This window comes from Oryctolagus cuniculus, chromosome 9, assembly GCF_051225735.1.
Source record: "Oryctolagus cuniculus isolate XC-2025 breed Fujian yellow rabbit chromosome 9, ASM5122573v1, whole genome shotgun sequence".
Lineage (NCBI taxonomy): Eukaryota > Metazoa > Chordata > Mammalia > Lagomorpha > Leporidae > Oryctolagus > Oryctolagus cuniculus.
Genome location: NC_142875.1, coordinates 66,624,563 through 66,645,617, shown reverse-complemented (window position 1 = coordinate 66,645,617; position 21,055 = coordinate 66,624,563). Strand labels below are relative to the sequence as shown.

Sequence of the window (21,055 nt, the reverse complement as noted above, 5' to 3'; positions counted from 1 at the left end):
AGATTTTCCAATTTGTTGGAATGTGGCTCTTTTTCGTAATTCTTAAAGATTCTTTTTATGTTTGTGGTATCCAGTGTTATATTTCCTTATTCATTGCTGATTCAATTAACGTGGGTCTTCTTTTTTTTGTTTTGTTTTTAGTTAGTTGGGCTAATGGTTTTATTTATTAATTCAGTTTTATTTATTATTTCAAAAAATGAGCTCTTCATTTCAGTGAACTTTTTTCTTTCAATTTTATTTATTTTTCTCCAGTTTTGTTGTTTTTTAAGAATCATGTGGGGTCTGCTTTGAATTTTTTTATTATTATTTTATTATTTAGTAAATATAAATTTCCAAAATACAGTTAATGGATTACATTGGCTTTCCCCCTCCATAATTTCCCTCCACTCGCACCACTCCCATCTCCCGCTCCCTCTCCCATTCCATTCACATCAAGATTCATTTTCAATTATCTTTATATACAGAAGATCGATTCAGTATATATTAAGCAAAGATTTCATCAGTTTGCACCCACACAGAAACACAAAGTGCAAAATACTGTTTCATTACTAGTTATAGCATTACTTCACATGGGACAACACATTAAGGACAGATCCCAGATGAGAAGTAAGCACACAGTGACTCCTGTTGTTGACTTAACAATTTGACACTCTTGTTTATGGTGTCAGTAATCTCCCTAGGCTGTAGTCATGAGTTGTCAAGGCTATGGAAGCCTTTTGAGTTTGCCGACTTCAATCTTATTCTGACAGGGTCATAGTCAAAGTGGAAGTCCTCTCCTGCCTACAGAGAAAGGTACCTCCTTCTTTCATGGCCCCATTCTTTCCACTGGGATCTCACTCATAGAGATCTTTCATTTAGGGTTGTTTTTTTTTTTTTTTTGCCAGAGTGTCTTGGTTTTCCATGCTTAAAATACTCTCATGGGCTCTTCAGCCTGATCCAAATGCCTTAAGGGCTGATTCTGAGGCCAGAGTGCTATTTAGGACATCTGCCATTCTAAGAGTCTGCTGTGTATCTCGCTTCCCATGTTGGATCGTTCTCTCCCTTTTTGATATTATCAGTTAGTATTACCAGACACTAGTCTTGTTTGTGTGATCCCTTTGACTCTTAGACCTATCAGTGTGATCAATTGTGAACTGAAGTTGATCACTTGGAGTAGTGATTGGTACAATTGGCACATGCCATCTTGCTGGGATTGTATTGGAATCCCCTGGCACGTTTCTAACTCCACCATTTGGGGTAAGTCAGCATGAGCATGTCCCAAAATGTACATCTCCTCTCTCTCTTATTCCCACTCTGATGTTTACAGGGATCACTTTTCAGTTAAAATTTAAACACCTAAGAATAATTGTGTGTTAATTTCATAGGTCAACCAATAGTACTAGAACAAAGAAAATACTAAAATGGATAAAGTATTACATTGTACATCAACAGTCAGCACAAGAGCTGATCAAGTCAGTGTTTCTCATAGTGTCCATTTCACTTCAACAGGTTTCCCCTTTGGTGCTCAGTTAGTTGTCGCCGATCAGGGAAAACATATGATATTTGTCCCTTTGGGACTGGCTTACTTCACTCAGCATGATGTTTTCCAAATTCCTCCATCTTGTTGCAAATGACTAGATTCCATTGTTTTTGACTGCTGTATAGTATTCTATAGAATACATATCCCATAATTTCTTTACCCAGTCTACTGTTGATGGGCATTTGGGTTGGTTCTAGGTCTTAGCTATTGTGAATTGAGCTGCAATAAAATTAATGTGCAGACAGCTTGTTTGTTTGCCAATGTCATTTCCTTTGGGTAAATTCCAAGGAGTGGGATGGCTGGGTTGAATGGTAGGGTTCTATTCAGGTTTCTGAGGAATCTCCAGACTGACTTCCACAGTGGCTTAACCAGTTTGCATTCCCACCAACAGTGGGTTAGTGTCCCTTTTTCCCCACATCCTCGCCAGCATCTATTGTTGGTAGATTTCTGAATGTGAGCCATTCTAACTGGGGTGAGGTGGAACCTCATTGTGGTTTTGATTTGCATTTCCCTGATTGCTAGTGATCTTGAACATTTTTTCATGTGCCTGTTGGCCATTTGGATTTCCTCTTTTGAAAAATGTCTATTGAGTTCCTTGGCCCATCTCTTAAGTGGGTTGTTTTGATGTTGTGGAGTTTCTTGATCTCTTTGTAGATTCTGGTTATCAACCCTTTATCTGTTGCATAGTTTGCAAATATTTTTTTTCCATTCTGTCAGTTGCCTCTTCACTTTCCTGACTGTTTCTTTTGCAGTACAGAAACTTCTCAATTTGATGCAATCCCAAATGTTAATTTTGGCTTTGACTGCCTGTGCTTCTGGGGTGTTTTCCAAGAAGTCTTTGCCAGTACCTATATCTTGCAGGGTTTCTCCAATGCTCTCTAATAATTTGATGGTGTCGGATCTTAGATTGAAGTCTTTAATCCATGTTGAGTGGATTTTTGTGTAAGGTGTAAGGTAGGGGTCTTGCTTCATGATTGTGCATGTGGAAATCCAATTTTCCCAGCACCATTTATTGAATAGACTGTCCTTACTCCAGGTATTGGTTTTGGATCCTTGATCAAATATAAGTTGTCTGTAGATGTTTGGATTGATTTCTGGTGTTTCAATTCTGTTCCATTAGTCTATCCATCTGTTTCTGTACCAGTACCATGCTGTTTTGATAACAACTGCCCTGTAGTATGTCCTGAAACCTGGTATTGTGATGCCTCCAGCTTTGTTTTTGTTGTACAAGATTGCTTTGGCTATTCGAGGTCTCCTGTGTCTCCATATGAATTTCAGCATCATTTTTTCCAGATCTGAGTAGAAGGTCTTCGGTATCTTGATTGGTATTGCATTGAATGTATAAATTGCTTTTGGGAGAATGGATATTTTGATGATATTGATTCTTCCAATCCATGAACATGGAAGATTTTTCCATTTTTTGGTATCCTCTTCTATTTCTTTAAGGTTCTGTAATTTTCATATTTTCTTCGTAGTGATCTTTTTTTTTTTTTTTTTTTTTTGACAGGCAGATTGGACAGTGAGAGAGAGAGACAGAGAGAAAGGTCTTCCTTTGCCTTTGGTTCACCCTCCAATGGCCGCCGCGGCTAGTGCGCTGCGTCCAGCGCACCGTGCTGATCCGATGGCAGGAGCCAGGTACTTATCCTGATCTCCCATGGGGTGCAGGGCCCAAGTACTTGGGCCATCCTCCACTGTACTGCCTGGCCACAGCAGAGAACGGACCTGGAAGGGGGGCAACCAGGACAGAATCTGGCGCCCCGACCGGGACTAGAACCCGGTGTGCCCGCACCGCAAGGCAGAGGATTAGCCTAGTGAGCCGTGGCGCCGGCCCATAGAGATCTTTATCGTCCTTGGTTAAGTTTATTCCAAGGTATTTGATTGTTTTTGTAGCTATTGTGAATGGGATTGATCTTAGAAGTTCGTCCTCTGTCGTGGCATTGCCTGTGTATACAAAGGCTGTTGATTTTTGTGCATTGATTTTATATCCTGCCACTTTGCCAAACTCTTCTATGAGTTCCAATAGTCTCTTAGTAGAGTTCTTTGGGTCCCCTAAATAAAGAATCATATTGTTTGCAAAGCGGGATAGTTTGAGTTCTTCCTTACCAATTTGTAAATCTTTAATTTCTTTTTCTTGCCTAATAGCTCTGGCTAAAACTTCCAGAACTATATTGAATAGCAGTGGTGAGAGTGGGCATCCCTGTCTGGTACCAGATCTCAGTGGAAATGCTTCCAACCTTTCCCCATTCAATAGGATGTTGGCTGTGGGTTTTTCATAGATTGCTTTGATTGTATTGAGGAATGTTCCTTCCATACCCAGTTTGCTTAGAGTTTTCATCATGAAAGGGTGTTGTATTTTATCAAATGCTTTCTCGGCATCTATTGAGATAATCATATGGTTTTTCTTCTGCAGTCTGTTAATGTGGTGTATCACATTGATTGTTTTGCGCACATTGAAACACCCCTGCATACCAGGGATAAATCCCACTTGGTCTGGGTGGATGATCTTTCTGATGTATTGTTGCCTTCTATTGGCCAGAATGTTATTGAGGATTTTTTCATCTATTATCATCAGGGATATTGGTCTGTAATTCTCTTTCAATGCTGCATCTTTTTCCGGCTTAGGAATTAAGGTGATGCTGGCTTCATAGAAAGAATTTTGGAGGACTCCCTCTTCTTCGATTGTTCTGAATAGTTTGAGAAGAATTGGAGTTAGTTCTTCTTTAATTGTCTGGTAGAATTCAGCAGTGAATCCATCTGATCCTGGGCTTTTCTTTGTTGGGAGGGCCTTTATTACTGTTTCAATTTCTGTCTCAGTTATGGGTCTGTTTAGGTTTTCAATGTCTTCCTGGTTCAATTTAGGTAGGTTGCATGTGTCCAGGAATCTATCCATTTCTGATATGTTTCCCTGTTTGCTGGCATACAAGTCCTTGTAGTAATTTCTGATGATTCTTTTTATTTCTATGGTGTCTGTTTTTACATTTCCTTTTTCTCTAGTTTTTAAATATCTCTTTCTTCCTACTAATTTTGGGTTTGGTGGTCTCGCCTCGCTCTCCAAAGCTGGTGCTTCCTCTAGCTCTCTGCTGCTGGGGTCATGTGTGGTGTCCATGCTCAGGGCTGTGCATCTGCACCTTCTGCACTGATCCACAGCTTCCCTCTTCTGTAGAATTTTCACTGCAGATTTCTCTCCAACTGCCCCTGGGAAGGCACTTCCTCCACTTTGCTGCTATTTTTCCCTACCCTAAATCATTGTGTCCTTTCCCTATTCTGCCTTATTGGAATGCAGCCAACCACATTTGTGAGACAACATTCTGCTATGATCAGAAATGTAAACCAGGGGTGGATGTTTGGCCTAGCAGTTAAGAGATAAGTTAGGATGCCCGTGCCCTGCATAAAACCACCTGGGGTTCATTCCTGGGTCTGGCTCCTAATTCCATCTTCCTATTAATGCAAATCCTGTGAAGCCACAGTCATGACTGAAGTAACTGCATTCCTGCCATGCACTTGGGAAAGTTGGATCGCAATTCTGGGTCTTGGCTTTAGCCCAGCCTAGCCCTGGCTATTTCAGGCATTGGGGACTGAATCTGTGAATGGGAGTTTCCTATTTCTCCATCTCTCTGCCTCTCATATAAATTTAAAAAAAAATCTAAAATCACTTGCTAGATGCAGACCTGATTAGGGATCAAGTATCCATGGAATCCATCTCAAGGGAATCCAGTCCAAGGTGCGTTCTTATAACCTTTGGTTGCCAAGGAGAATATCAACCACGTTAGCCAATCCACACAAGTAAAATAGGCTAATTATCTTCTAATTATATCCCATCTGTACTATTCATCACAGTGAATGATAATGGACCACTTCTGTCAACAAGAATCCATTGTCTTCTAGTAAGCTAATTAACAAAATGTCAATTGTTTATTGAGATAGCAATGGCAAAATGATTTGCAAGAGCTGTTTCTTATGTGTGACCATAAAACTAGCCTCAGCAAATTAAAAAAAAAAAAATTGAAATCACATTGTGGGTCTTTTCTGACCACAGTGGAATGAAGCTGGAAATTAACAACTTAAAAAACCCTAGAAAATATGCAAACACATAGAGACTGAGCAGATTGCTCTTGAATAGATGGTCATAGAAGAAATCAAAATGGAAATTTAAAAAAATCTTAGAAATGAATGAGGATGATAATATAACATATCAAAACTCATGGTGTACAGCAAAAGCAGTGTTATGAGAGAATTTTATAGGGACCAGCAATGTAGCATAGTAAACTAAGCTGCTGCCTGTGACACTGGCATCCCAAATGGGTACCAGTTCATGTCCCAGCAGCTCCTCTTCTGATCCAGCTCTGTGCTGTGGCCTGGGAAAGCAGTAGAAGATGGTCCAAGTGCGTGGGCTCCTGCTCCCTTTTTCATCTCTGATTTTAATACGCTATCAGTTTTGTTTGTTTTTTTCAAAAAACCAACTTCCACTTCACTGATCTTTTTTATTGTTTGTGTTTTCAATTTTTTAAATTTATTCTCTAATTTAATTACTTTTTGCCTCCTATAATTTTGGATTTGGTTTTTTGTTTTTCTAGGTCCTTGAAATGCAATGTTAGATCATTTATTTGATGAATATCCAATTTCTTGAAGGAGGCATTGGTTACTATAAACTTCTCATGCTCTTTTTAAAATTTTCTATTTGAGAGGTGAGTTACAGAGAGAGAGAGAGAGAGAGAGAGAGAGAGAGAGACAGAAAGGTCTTCCATCTGCTGGTTCACTTCCCAGATGTCTGCAACAGCTGGAGCTGGGCTGATCCAAAGGCAGGGGCCCATGTTTATTGCAGCTCTGTTCACAATAGCTAAGTTATGAAATCCACCCAGATGTCCATCATCTGGTGACTGGATGAAAAAAAAATGTGTATTTACACCTCGGAAAACTATGAAAAAAAAAAAACACATCAAAAATGAAATCCTATCTTTTACACCAAAATGGGTGCAACTTGGAACCAGTATGCTTAGTGAAATAAAACAGTCTTAAAAAGACAAACATCATGTTTTCCCTGATATGGTGCAGTCAATACAGAATATGAAAAATGTATAGGAATGAAATGGGCATCCTGTGATACAGCTTTCTCTTTTAGCTCTTGTTTATACTTGTCTGGAACTGACTGTGGTCTTCCTACTTTTTTACTTGTTGAATATTATGGTTAGTGGTGAATAGAGTGGATTAAATTATCTGCAAAAAATAGTGACTGGAGGAAAGGGGGGATAGGATTTAGGAAAGGGAGAGGGAAGGAAGTATGGTTATCATCTTAGAATTGTATCTATGAAATACATGAAATCAGTTTTCTTTATATTAATAAAAAAGCCCTAGACTTTGTAGCAGTCTTGCATGTTTGTGGTTTTTATGCTTTTGAGGTACTCTCTATTTTTCCTTTTAATGCTACTTCCTATTTTTGGAAAAATTATTTAATTTCCTTGGTTGGCTTTTTGGTTTTGTGCATGCAAAATAAATACTGGATTGTTCTTTTGTGATGTGTGTGATAGTTCCTTTAAAGATATAAAAGTCAAATCTCTTGGATAATAATTATATCTATTCAATTTATTATGGTACAGGAAATTATATTGGGCACTTTAGAGGCATTGTTTAATTTACTCCTCATAGCAGTCCAATGATTAAGTTATTCTGGTTTGCAGAAAAATAAACTTGAGTCTCCAAGAGATTAAATAATTTGGCTGAGGTCACACGGTAAGTGAGGGCAGCATTTTTCAAATGTTGCTCTGAAATTCCAAGGCTCAAGTATTCAATCAACCAACTATATTGCTCTAATGGGGGTATTTCAAAACATGATGTTTCTGGGAGTCAGTGTATAATTTATCCATAATAGATAATTTTTTTTTATTTATTTGACAAGTAGAGTTATAGACAGTGAGAGAGAGAGAGAGAGAAAAGTCTTCCATTGGTTCACCCCACCAAATGGCCTCTAAGGCTGGCTCTGCGCTGATCTGAAGCCAGGAGCCAGGTGCTTTCTCCCAGTCTACCATGTGGGTGCAGGGGCCCAAGCACTTGAACCATCCTCCACTGCCTTCCCAGGCCACAGCAGAGAGCCGGACTGGAAGAGGAGCAGCCGGGACAGAATACGATGCCCATATGGAATGCCGGTGCCGCAGGTGGATGATTAACCAAGTGAGCCATGGTGCTGGCCCCCAGATAATGGATAATATTTTAACAAGTGATTAGGAGCAACCATAAGAGAATGAAGTATTGTGTGTTTTAGTGGTATGCCTGTATATTAAAATGCATGAATAGGGGCTGGCGCTGTGGCTCACTTGGCTAATCCTCCGCCTGCGGTGCCGGCACCCCAAGTTCTAGTCCTGGTTGGGGCGCTGGATTCTGTCCCGGTTGCTCTTCTTGCAGTCCAGCTCTCTGCTGTGGCCCGGGAGGGCAGTGGAGGATGGCCCAGGTCCTTTTGCCCTGCACCCACATGGGAGACCAGGAAGAGGCACCTGGCTCCTGGCTTCGGATTGGCGCAGTGCGCCGGCCATGGTGGTCATTTGGAGGGTGAACCAATGGCAGGAAGACCTTTCTCTCTGTCTCTCTCTCTCACTGTCTAACTCTATATGTCAAATAAGTAAAAAAAAATTCATGAGTAAAGAGAAAGAGACAGCAGTGTGTGTGTGTTTGTGTCTCTGTGTGTGTACACATACCTGCCTCTATTTCTGGACATCTGTTTATATTTCTTTTTCTAAAGTTTTGTTTATTTCACTTTTATTTTCTTTGTACTTGAAAGGAAGAGCGACAGAGAGACAGAGAGACAGAGAGATCTTCCATTGCTGATTACTCCCCAAATGCTTTCAAGGGCTGGGTTTGGGCCAGGCTCAAGCCAGGAGCCTGAAATTCAATCTTGGTTTCTCATATAGGTGCAGGAACCCAAATGCTGAGCCATTAACTGCTGCCTACCATGGTGTACATTAGCAGGAAGTTGGAGTTGGGAGTGAAGCTGTGATCGGAGCCCAGACACTCTGATACGAGATGAAGGCATCCCAAGCAGCATCTCAATTGCTGTGCTAAATGCCCATCCCTATGTTTGTAATATTTCATGAGAATCACAACATTTTTTAAATATATTTTGTGATCCAGAGTAAGAATGGTCTATGTTAGGACTTGGTAATTTTGGCTTTATACTTCAAGATGATGAACTTTCCCTCTGCCCCCGACCCAATCCTTGGTTAAAAATTCTTTAGGCTCCAGAGATACAGAGAACTACATTCCTGTGCTTGCTACAGTGAGAATAAGTTGCCTGGGGACTTGTCAAGTAGGTTGAAGAGGACTCTCACATGATGAGCATGTCTTTGTAAAAATGCATGCAAATCTTTTTGTATGAAAGCTTCCTAATAAGATTTCATTCTTGATATGTTAAAAATATGTAAAAACACAAAATCTTACCAGATCTTTATGGTTAACGTTTGTAAACAAAGAAAGAGACTAAATGGATCTTTATTTGTAATTCTGATATTGTATTTACTTGCTTTTTAAATATTTCTGATATTTAAATTTACATATCAATAATTTGAAATAGTAACATAGAAAGTGCCCAAATACCAATCACTCACTCACCCTGTTATTAACATCTCATATTTGTGTATTCTTCACAATTGATGAACCACACCCATCTTCCTTCCCAAACTACTTTTATCCTTCCTACCCCTTCTAGCCTCTTCTAGTCAACATTTTGTGTTCAGGTTGAGTTTTCTTTTTAACTTTTGTTCCCACGAGTGAAGGAAAACATCCAGTATTTGTCTTCTGTTTCTGGCTTGTTTAATTCAATATGATGTCCTTCAGTTCCAATCATTTTGCTGCAAAGGACAGGATCTCCTTTTTTTAATAGCTGAATGGTATTCTGAAGTGTATATATACCACATTTTCTTTATCCATTCATTATATGGTGGTCGTCTTGGTCAATTCCACATTTTGGCTACTTTGAACAGTGCTGCTATAAACAAGGTGGGGCAGATATCTTTTTCTTGCTCACATAAAGTCCCATCAGTCCTTGAGATAATGACTCCATGCAGTTGTCCAGAGAGCAAGACCTATGGAGATCTGCAGTTTCAACATGGAAATTTTTTTCTTTCATTTTTTAGAATTTATTTATTTAATTAGAAGGCGAAGTTACACACACACACACACACACACACACACAGAGGGAGAGAGAGATCTTCCATCTACTGGTTCACTCCCCCCAACAACAGGGAACTTTGGAAGTCACTTTGGCATTGAAAGCCAGATGAAAGTTGAGAGGAAAGAGAAAATTGAAGATCATCTAAGAGATTTATGCAGATTGTGCTTGAAAGTGTGATGTGTCTTCTCCACCCACATCTCACTGTCCATGACTTAGCTACTTGGCCCTATATATATATGGTAGAGGTTGTGAAATGCAGCCTCTATTTTGTGCAAAATCTCCACAGCAAATTCACTAAATTAAGTGCAAACAGAGGCATTACTATTAAGGAGCATTGGCCCAGGTGTTGTGGAACAATGGGTTGAGTTGCCACCTGACATGCTGGTGTCCCATTTCAAAATGCCAGTTTGAGTAAGCTGGTCTGCTTCCAATTCAGCTCCCTGCTGATGTGCCTAGGAAAGCAGCTGAAAATGCCCCAAGTGCTTGGACCCCTTCCACCAACATTGGAGATCCAGATGGAGTTCCAGGCTGTAGGCTTCCACCTGACCCCTCCCCGGCCATAGCAGGATGAGCCAGTAGATGGAACATCTCTTTTCTCCCCATCTCTCTCTGACTTGCTGTCACTCTGCCTTCCAAACAAATAAATGTTACAGAAAATAAGGACATTGATTTCAGTGAAATAGCATATCTTAGTAAATCAAGCAACTAAAGAAGGAATATGCAGAAAAATCTTCAAATCTATAAATGGTAAAAACTTCTTTATGTCATTTTAATCTTGAATTTTTATTTTCTGGAATTAAAATTCAGGAAGACCTATTTGCTTATAGTTTCCCCTAAAATTACAAGAAAAAGAGTTCATAGTGTTTGGGTAACATTTTGTGATTTAAAATAACCCCAAGAGCCTGAGCCTTGGAGTCAGCAGGCTATGGCAAATGTTTCTGTACACAAATACATGAAATAATGTGGCAAGAGAAAATATTTCAAAGTTCACTCAAAGGATAATGGCTGTTAAAATCTGTACCTCAGCAAAGATCCTGAAAGTTGCTGTATGCTTTCACAAAGTCATCAGGACAATGGCCGTCCAGAACAAAGATCCCCAATATACTGAAGGTCATTGTGAAGGATATTGAACACAAACATAGAAGATTAGTCTCATGTTAGACACAGATGACCTTGGATCATCTAGGTCTGCTGCACTTGTTGAAGATAATCCCCAAGGCTAAAACCTTATTTAAACAAAGTGTTCTGAAAATAGAAATGTTAAGGGATGTAAAACTCTATTGGGCATTTCATGTGTATTTATGACTGCATGCTTGCCATTGTGTGTTTGCTGTGTGTACATACACTCCTCTCAGTCCACATCGGCAGTGGTCTGAACTTCTAGACAAAATCCTGTGCCCCAAAGTTGACACTAAGGACTGGAGCTTCCAGATGCTCAAAAGAAAGAGCTGTTCCTGGAGGCCCCAAGATACAACAGTGAAAGCAAAGTGGAATAATTTTGCATAACAAAGTAAATCCAAGAAATGTGCGAATAGATATCATCTTTTCTGTTTCAAACATGCTGGCACATCAGGGGAAGTAATGAGACAGTACCACTGTCTATTACACCACAGGGCATTATTTCTGTTTTTAGAAGTGTGATATTGGACAGTTTGTTATTTTTATCACTTATTCAGTAAGGGGGTGGATGACAGCAAATGGGGGAAGGCAAAACAAAGATAAATCTCACTTGTATCCCAATTTCTCCCTAGTTTGTGCCTACAGGACACCAGTGGTAAAATCATCTACACTACTCTCTGGCCCTAATGATGGTGGAATCCCCTGTACTTGCAGGTGACTGAAGTCCATGCAGAAAGAGCAGTGTGAGTTGAAACCAAAGGCTGCACCACAAGAACCATCAAGATCAAGATCACTGGCGGAAGAAGACGCCAAGGAGGCAAGGCAAGCATAGCTAAATTAGAAATGTGACTTTAGTGGTGGACAATTCTGTGACTGGGCTTTTCAGAGAGGAAGGCTTTACCATTCAAAGGTTCAGAGATAAGCAAAAAGGAGCAAAACCTCTAAGTTCTAAATACTGGAGAGTGTCTCCTCTTTAGAGTTAGAGCTTCCTGAAAATTCTCTGTCCTAAAAGCCTTGCATTTGTGCTGGTGTTACTCATTTCTAGATGGAACCTCGGTGTCTGCTCTACAGCCTGGCTTCTCTTACCTTGTGCATTATACCAAAAACTGGTATAAAGCCCCGACTCACTTGGCCACACCAGCAGCACAGCCATACCTGTATCCAACCCTTACGGAGGCCCTACTTTTGTTCCTGCCCTACTGCAGGCTTTCCCCTCCCCCAGCCATATTTAACTTCAACCTATCCACCATTTTCTTTTAGATTTCAATTTCCTGCAATGACACCGGCTATGTTCATACCAAGAAATGGCAGCTACTCCATCCTATATATTTTCTTTTTCCAAAAATATCATCCCAGGTGCAGCAACTTGTGTTCCATTGCCTGTCATTTTTTTCTCCACCTTCTCATGCTCCCATTTGTCTCCCAGGGAGGGTGGCAGACCTTTCCTGCTTTGATTTATCTTTTAAAATCTAAATCCTGATGTCCAGATGTCCATTTTCTTTTAAAAAAATTTATTTTTATTTATTTGAAAGTCAGCGTTACACAGAGAGAAGAGGGCAGAGAGAGAGAGAGAGAGAGAGAGAACGAGGTCTTCCATCCGCTGGTTCACTCCCCAGTTGGCTGGAATGGCCGGAGCTAAACCGATCCGAAGCCAGGAGCCAGGAGCTTTTTCTGGGACTCTCATGCAGGTGCAGGGGTCTGAGGACTTGGGCCATCTTCCACTGCTTTCCCAAGCCATAGCAGAGAGCTGGATGGGAAGTAGAGTAGCCAGGTGTTGAACCGGTGCCCATATGGGATGCTGGCGCTTCAGGTCAGGACGTCATCCCATTGCACCACAGCACCAGCCTCCAAATGTCCATTTTCAACCTTCAAATCTCCTTCACCATTTCCACCATAGAAATCCATCTTACAAGGAGACCTGGTGGGATGCTTTGTGGTGTGATGCCGCAGAATTCCTGAAATGGTTTTGTTACTGGCGAGTGTCAGGGTTCTTGTCTTCACGCAAGAAAGAATTCAGGCATGACACAGAGTAGTGAAAAATAAAATAGCAAGGTTTATTAGGGAAGGGACATCCGTAAGAACGGATGGGCACCTCTCCAGACAGGACCTGAGAGAGTGCCCAGTCGCTCAGACTGGGGAAAGAGTGAGGTTACATGGTTGAGTGGAGAGAGTACACCTGGGCAGGCCAGGCGGTTGGCTCAGCAGAGAGGCAGAGGACTGAGTGGGCAGTCTGATTGAGGCTGGGAGTTTCTAAGGAGATAGGTCTTTGTCTTCACACAGCTCCTTCTGAAACAAAATACTTTATGTATATAAATAGAAAAACCCCTATCTGAGTTTTTTCCCTGAAGTTATCAGACAGGGGGAAGTCTGGCTGGCACCACCCCCATTAGAGGAAGGGCAAGGAGGGCTGAAGTGCAGATACTGGGCTGCAGCTGGAAGGTTATCAGGCAGAAGGGGCAGGGACCCCCACCTGGCAGGTTATCGGGTAGGAGGGGGCAGGGCAGGATGCGAACACTGGGCTGCCCCTGAAACGTTATTGGGATGACTTTGAGATGCAGATGCTGGACATAGACGTCTTCTCTTTAGGCCTTTGTCACACACACATAAGCTCATATCTGACTTCCTATCTAACAGTTTTGGGTGCAGAATACATCATCTCACTCTTCTTTCTTTTTGTTTCTCCTCTGTATCCATATTAACACACAGAATATTTTCCCCATTTGAAATCAACGGGCTCTGTAAAATAATGTACTGCATTGGATCTCTATATAGTTTGATCTTATTCCCTGAGAATTGTCTGCCCTTGTATAGGAAAACATATTGAGACAATGAAGAACACATAAAACCATCCTGGGACTATCTGTAGTAGTGAATACATTGAGAGCTGTCCAGTGTCTCGACCCAATATTTTTTTTTTTTTTTTTTATTTTTTGACAGGCAGAGTGGACAGTGAGAGAGAGAGAGACAGAGAGAGAAAGGTCTTCCTTTTGCCGTTGGTTCACCCTCCAATGGCCGCCGCTGCAGCCGGCGCACTGCGCTGATCCGATGGCAGGAGCCAGGAGCCAGGTGCTTTTCCTGGTCTCCCATGGGGTGCAGGGCCCAAGCACCTGGGCCATCCTCCACTGCACTCCCTGGCCATAGCAGAGAGCTGGCCTGGAAGAGGGGCAACCGGGACAGAATCCGGCGCCCCAACCGGAACTAGAACCCGGTGTGCCGGCGCCGCAAGGTGGAGGATTAGCCTATTGAGCCAAGGCGCCGGCCTCGACCCAATATTAACTCCCTTCTCTGAGAGAGTAGCCTTGCTATGAGTGGATGCTCCAGGCCTCATATTTCAGACTTTTGATTTTCTTGAGCAGAGTTCTGGGGGCAGTGTCTATGAAGGGAAGCAAGCTAAGGACCAGAATGAACCAGAGACCAGTATTCTTTCCAAGTGAGTTTATCTCTGTTTGCTCAGCCCAGGGGCTCTTTTGGTTGTACCCTCCAACAGTCTTTACAGTTCCTATCTGAAGTCATCACAGGTAAGTTGAAAGAAGGAGACAGCTCCTCTTGCGGCTCAGTTATTTTTAATGACATGGAACCCCCTTGATTGTGGACCCTATGTACTTGTAGAGGACAGGACCAGTCTGGCTCATAGACTCTTAGCCGATTGCAGGATGATGTTGGTCAGTATCTTGAGAGCAGACTATACCCTATTTTAAACCAGGCCAACATTGTGAAAGCTACTATAAAGACTAAGGTAAGCACAATACAGTCTTTTTGTCACCAGAGAAAAGCCGTGGGGTTCTTGTCTTTATGCAAGAAAGAATTTAGGCATGAGACAGAGAGCAGAGTAGCAAGGTTTTATTGAGGACAGGGCATCTGTAAGAATGGAAAGCACAAAGAGAGAGAGAGAGTGCTCAGTTGCTCGGACTGGGGGAGGTGAGGTTACTTGGTTAAATGGAGAGAATACATCTGGAGGGCCAGGTGGGTGGCGCAGCAGAAAGCAGAAAGCTGAGCCCGAGGTCTTCGTTTAGACTCCTGCTTTTTAAGGGGATCTCTCTTTACCTCCTCCCCCTTCTCCTCCAGGACAAAGGGTTTGCTGAGTGTAATAAGTTTGTTAGACAGGAAGTCTTGCTGGCCATAGGGCTTTCCCCCAGGGTGCCTGACTTGGAGGAGAATATAGAGGTTTTATTGCTCCATGTTATCAGGCCAGGTAACCCATTTGGTGCTAAAGAGAGAGCTGTCCCCTGGGAGAAGGGCTAGGACCACCACCTGAAAGGTTATCAGGGTCTGGGCAGGACTTGGAAGTGCAGATGCTGGGCTGCTTCTAAAGTGGGCTTCTGCAGATGCCGGCTTCCTCAGGCCCTATTTGCACACACACAGTCTTATTTCAACTTCCTCCCCAACGTTTTCTCTCAAAGGCTCTCTGCTGCCTTGGTTCTTAACTCTTGACATTTATAAGAATCCAGTGGAAATTTGTTTACAATTTTGATTACTACCTTCCTCCCAAGCTTCTAATTTCACAGGTCCTGGTGGAATTCTGAGCTCCACATTTTTATAAAAGTCCTTAGGTTATTCTTTTCAAGAATCCCATTCTGAGTAGTACGTATTTAACAAGAGGGAACTAGAAAAGCAGAAGAGGAATGATGATGAGTAGGACAAAAGGAAATCTTTCATCCTAGGATTTCCAGCAATTATGCTCAGACAGCAAACATTCCTTATGTGTACCCATGCATATATTACATGCATTGTTCTGCTTTTATCCAGGAGGTAATCACACATACAGTTTACACATTTGCCTTTCATTTGCACCTGCTGAAGAAATGGCATGCTTGTGCATGCAACTGCTGAGTTCAGCTTGGGGAATCCTAATTGAAAATGCACAACTCAAAGCAAGAGACAGGCATAATAATGTAGAAAGGGTCAGTAGCCAGATGTATTATTTTCTCTTATAACTACGCTTTTCTACTGGCAGAAAAAGAGGCAGTAACATCCCAGGTATATGTGGTTGCCATAGGGATTGTGATTTACCGGAAAACATTGCCACAAATAGCAATGAAATAGCAATTCGGAAGAGGTCAGAGGCACAGATTTGCTGAAGCTACAATCAAACCAGACAGCTGCTCAATCCATTCAATAAGAATTTTGCAGTTGCCATTGTAAGGTAAGTGGAAGAATGGTGAAATCAAGCTGAATGTTTCCTTCTTGCTAACATTTCTTCAAATGCCCCAAGGTCTTTTGCCCAGAGCTTTCAAGCTGCTTTGTCAGGCACTCTGGGTAGTTGAAGAAAAAGACAATAGATAAAAATGTCCTTTTTAATCCAGTGACTTAAAAGTCAAAATTCAGAACCATAATGGAATTCTAAAATCTGACACCTTATGATCCGACTTAGAGACAAATAGGTTTATCTATTGAATAGAAACCTGGAAGTTAGTGCTCAAGTTAACCTGTGAAGCAATTCCTGTCTTCCTGAAAGATACAACTTAATTACTGTTTGACAGATGGGTGTTGTGTGAATGTATATTCACATATATGTACGCATTGTACACACACATAACAGTTACTATTTTCTTTCATGGAGTAGATTTAGCTAGCAGTGTTCACTGTTTCCTACCTCCTCCCCTACCTATTTTTCTCCTAGAAAATGTGGCCCTGGAATGAGAACTGTCCATGATTTGTCTTGGGGGTGTGAGCTTAGCATGTCTTTCAATGTTTTCTCTCTCTTTGTCAGCATAGATCCTGAAATTCTGCTTCCTTTGTCTCCAGCTGAGTCCAATATATGTTTTCCTTGCTTTGTCTTCTGCCCTAATCTCCATCTATTAACCATTAACATTTTCTGTTACATTTGTGTGTGTGTGTGTGTCAGTGTGAGTGTGTGTGTTTATGCTAGGATTTGGTGGCAGGATGGTGTCTTCAAATGTGTATTTTACCTAAATATTTCATTTCCCTTTAATTATCAAGTATTTCCATCCCAAGTGATGGAATGCAGAACAAGCAAAGTAAGACAAGTCATAGTCTCTGTTCAAAAGGAACATAAAGTGGAGTAAGACTCAGAACAAATTATTAACATACACAGAATGGTGTGGATTATATATGAGGTTAAATGCCTCACTGGCTCTTGTGAGAATGCCAATAATTTTGTATTAGAGTAACCCAGCGTAAGTTGAGTGCATGTGAAATGATGCAACATGATACTAGTGTGAAATGTGGTGCTAGATCTCACAGTGTCCACTCCTTAAATGCCCTCATATATTACAGGAGAAAAAAATTCCCAGGTGCATGTGTTTCTGAGCCATTAGTTAGTGTACATCTGTCTTTTTCTTTTATCAAGAAAGACAACTGTTTCCTCTGAAGTTCAAGAGCAGAAAAAGTAATTTGCTCCAGTGCTGGAAGTAAAACTAGCTTTTCTAACTTCTGAGGAATCCCTATGCCAGTCTCCAATGTATCTTGTCCTTAATTAGTATCATTTTCCCCTTCATCTTAAAGCATTTTTACACTTACTTGTGTGATTTCAGTGTAGGAGTGGAGACTTGAATTGATCAGTGCATGGCACTGTATTGACTGATGTGCAGTTAATCTGTGCTGTCATCATTGGTCTTCTGGAAATTTGTGTTCCTGATTTTCTCCTGAATTGCTGGTATCTATTATTATTTTTTTTCTTTTTTTTTATTTATTTAATGAATATAAGTTTCCAAAGTACGAATAATGGATTACAATGGCTTCCCCCCCATACCGTCCCTCCCACCCACAACCCTCCCCTTTCCCACTCCCTCTCCCCTTCCATTCACATCAAGATTCATTTTCGATTATCTTAATATACAGAAGATCAGCTTAGTATACATTAAGTAAGGATTTCAAGAGTTTGCTCCCACACAGAAACATAAAGTGAAAAATAATAGATGATTTTTTTTTTTAATGATGATGAAATCAGATCAGACCTATTGTCATGTTTAATCCCAGTGAGAGTCAAGTTGGGAGTTGATAGTTTCTTTTCTTTTCTTTTTTTTTTTTTTTTTTTTTTTTTACAGAGGATCAGTTTAGTATGCATTAAGTAAAGATTTCAACAGTTTGCACCCCCATAGAAACACAAAGTGAAATATATTGTTTGAGTACTCGTTATAGCATTAAATCTCAATGCACAGCACATTAAGGACAGAGATCCTACATGAGGAGTAAGTGCACAGTGACTCCTGTTGTTGACTTTACCAATTGACACTCCTGTCTATGGCATCAGTAATCTCCCTATGCTCCAGTCATGAGTTTCCAAGGCTATGGAAGCCCTCTGAGTTCTCCAATTCTTATCTTGTTTAGACAAGGTCATAGTCAAAGTGGAGGTTCTCTCCTCCCTTCAGAGAAAGGTACCTCCTTCTTTGAAGACCTGTTCTTTCCACTGAGATCTCACTCACAGAGATCTTTTGCCAGAGTGTCTTGGCTTTCCATGCCTGAAATACTCTCATGGGCTTTTCAGCCAGATCCGAATGCCTTTAGGGCTTATTCTGAGGCCAGAGTGCTATTTAGGACATCTGCCATTCTATGAGTCTGCTGAGTATCTCACTTCCCATGTTGGATCACTCTCCCCTTTATTTATTCTATCGGTTAGTGTTAGCAGGTACTAGACTTGCTTATGTGCTCCCTTTGACTCTTAGTCCTTTCATTATGATCAATTGTGAACTGAAATTGATCACTTGGACTAGTGAGGTGGCATTGGTACATGCCACCTTGATGGGATTAAATTGGAGTACCCTGGTATGTTTCTAACTCTACCATTTGGGGCAAGTCAGCTTGAGCATGTCCCAAATTATACATCTCTGATCCCTGTTAAACATAAGAGTAGGAATAAGAGAGGGAAGAGATGTATAATTTGGGACATGCTCAAGCTGGTATCTATTATAACTTCCTTCCTTGCCACATTGCAGTTCTCCTTCCATTGACATTTACTTTCACGTGCTAAATATGTCCTTGTTCTATGCATTTGATAAACATTCTTGGATAAAGTTATATCCATGAGGAATATGCAGAATTGTTTTATTAGGTGACAAGCATAGTGCTTGAGGGTGTGGACTCTGGATCCACCTGCTTTGGTTGACAGACTATCTTCATTATTCAGCAGGCACATATCTTTGGGGGCTATCAGTTAACAAATGCCACAGCATTTCAGAATCTTCATCTTGACAATGAGGATAGAAATGGTACCCATCTCAATGGGTACTTGAGTGGATTAAATACATTTAATATACTTACAATCATGCCTAGCAGATAGAATATAAATTCTAGTTATTCTATATATTTAATTTGTGGACATGTTATGGAGCTATAGGTATCATTTATCTTTTCCATGAACATTTCACATACAGCTATTTGTAGGACCCCTCCTCCTATTTTCTGTATGGACATTCTTTCTGACTGTTATTTATTATTCTATAAGCATCCCATACATTTCCTTTTTAATGTTTCTTAAATTTTTAAAAATATTTTTATTTCCATTTTGTTTGAGAAGGGGGAGGGAAGAAGAGAGAGAGAGAGAGAGAGAGGGAGAGAGAGAGACACTTGTCTGCAAGTTCACTCCCCAACTGCCAATAATAGGCAGGAGTGAAAAGTCAACCCAAGTCTCCCATGAGGGTAGCATTGATCCAGCTACTTGAACCATCTCTTCTGTTTTGAAACATTAATTTGTTTTTGTTTGTTTTTTACTTTTATTTACATTTTTATGAACATAAAGAGAAGAGATTTAATGTTGAACCATCACTTGATGCTTCCTGGTGTGTACATTAGCAGGAAGCTTGCATCAGAAGTGGAGCTGGAAATCAAACCCAGGTAGCCTGTTAGAATGCAGGTATCCCAATAGCACCTAATCAATGTTTCTAATGCCTGCCCCTGCCTTGTGTGCATTTCGCCTATATATTCCTCATTTACATAGATACCCACGCTGTTTTTATCCCTATATATTGTATAATGAATGTCCTTTACCCCCTGAAAGACTATGAGAGAGTTTTATGCGGATTGTGGACCCTGGTATGATGACTGGCCACCTGGTGTCTGAATATTTTTCCAAGGACTACCATAATGCTGTCTACATGGCTTGTATCAATGATGTTTAGGACTTGACTTCTCTGTTTTCTCCTCACTAACACATTAGGATCTGGATTTCTGATTTTTACCAATTTGTTCAAAGAAAGTGCTTCATTATAATTTTCTTTTTTTCCTTTGTTTTCTTTTTCATTTTTAATAGTAGATGAATTGAACATTTCTTTTTATAGTTATTAGTTGTTCAAGTTTTTCTCCATTCATACTGTTTCTATCATGTTCTTGCCATTTTGTAGGAGCTCATTTGTATTTTAGAACATAATCCCAGGTCCGGCATCATGGCTCACTTGGTTAATCCTCCACCTGCAGTGCTGGCATCCCATATGGGTGCTGGGTTCTAGTCCCAGTTGCTCCTCTTTCAGTCCAGCTCTCTGCTGTGGCCTGGGAAGGCAGTGGAGGATGGCCCAAGTACTTGGGCCCCTGCACCCGCATGGGAGACCAGGAGGAAGTGCCTGGCTCCTGGCTTCGGATTGGCGTAGCCCTGGCCGTAGCGGCCATTTGGGGAGTGAACCAACGGAAGGAAGACCTTTCTCTCTATCTTGCTCTCTCTCACTGTCTAACTCTGTCAAATAAATTTAAAAACAACAACAACAACAAGAATATAATCCCTTCTTAGTTTTAGATGTTACAAATATCTTCTCCTAATCTGTCAATTGTCAGTTAATTTGTTAAGAAATGTGCTTATATTTCTCTTTTTCAGAAGACATTTATTTTTTTTAATTCATCTATATGGTGAATCATAGTGATTATAGTGGTAATGATTTTAATAATTATGATGTTAATTTTGTTAGTTTGTCTTCTGTTTCCTGGATGAAAGCTATTTGGTCATGATACATTTCTTAACCTGAAATCCATTTAAATTTTATCTAGAATTTTCATATCTATGATCGTAAGTGAAATGAGGCCATGATTACTCAGTAGGCATTTGGCCACTGGATGTACTATTCTCTTACAATGAGCTGAGTGTAGTTTGGGTTGTGTTCAACAACTGCTTCATGCTTTGTTCTTTAATATTTTATACTCATAAGGAAGGTTATCTGTCCCTTGACAGTTTGGTAAAATTCATCTGAAAACTGTATATGTGTGAAGATTTTTTGGGATTTGATCAATGATATTTATTATTTTTTACTGATTTCTTTCAATTTTTTGCTTTTGCTTTTTTTTAAAGGATGTTTTCCATTCCTTTTAATTGCTAG

At 40.6% G+C, this 21,055-nt stretch overlaps 1 long non-coding RNA gene across 2 annotated transcripts in view; it reads left to right on the top strand.

Moving 5' to 3' along the window:
- Window positions 1-11,529, top strand: part of LOC127487255 (uncharacterized) — a 409,483-nt gene extending 397,954 nt beyond the window's left edge. The window contains exon 3 of one of the 2 annotated variants that reach the window (XR_016213275.1): window positions 11,511-11,529. This is a non-coding gene — a long non-coding RNA (uncharacterized LOC127487255). The remainder of the gene's footprint in view (window positions 1-11,510) is intronic. The other variant, XR_016213274.1, reaches the window with a different exon arrangement.
- Window positions 11,530-21,055: the final 9,526 nt, after the last annotated feature.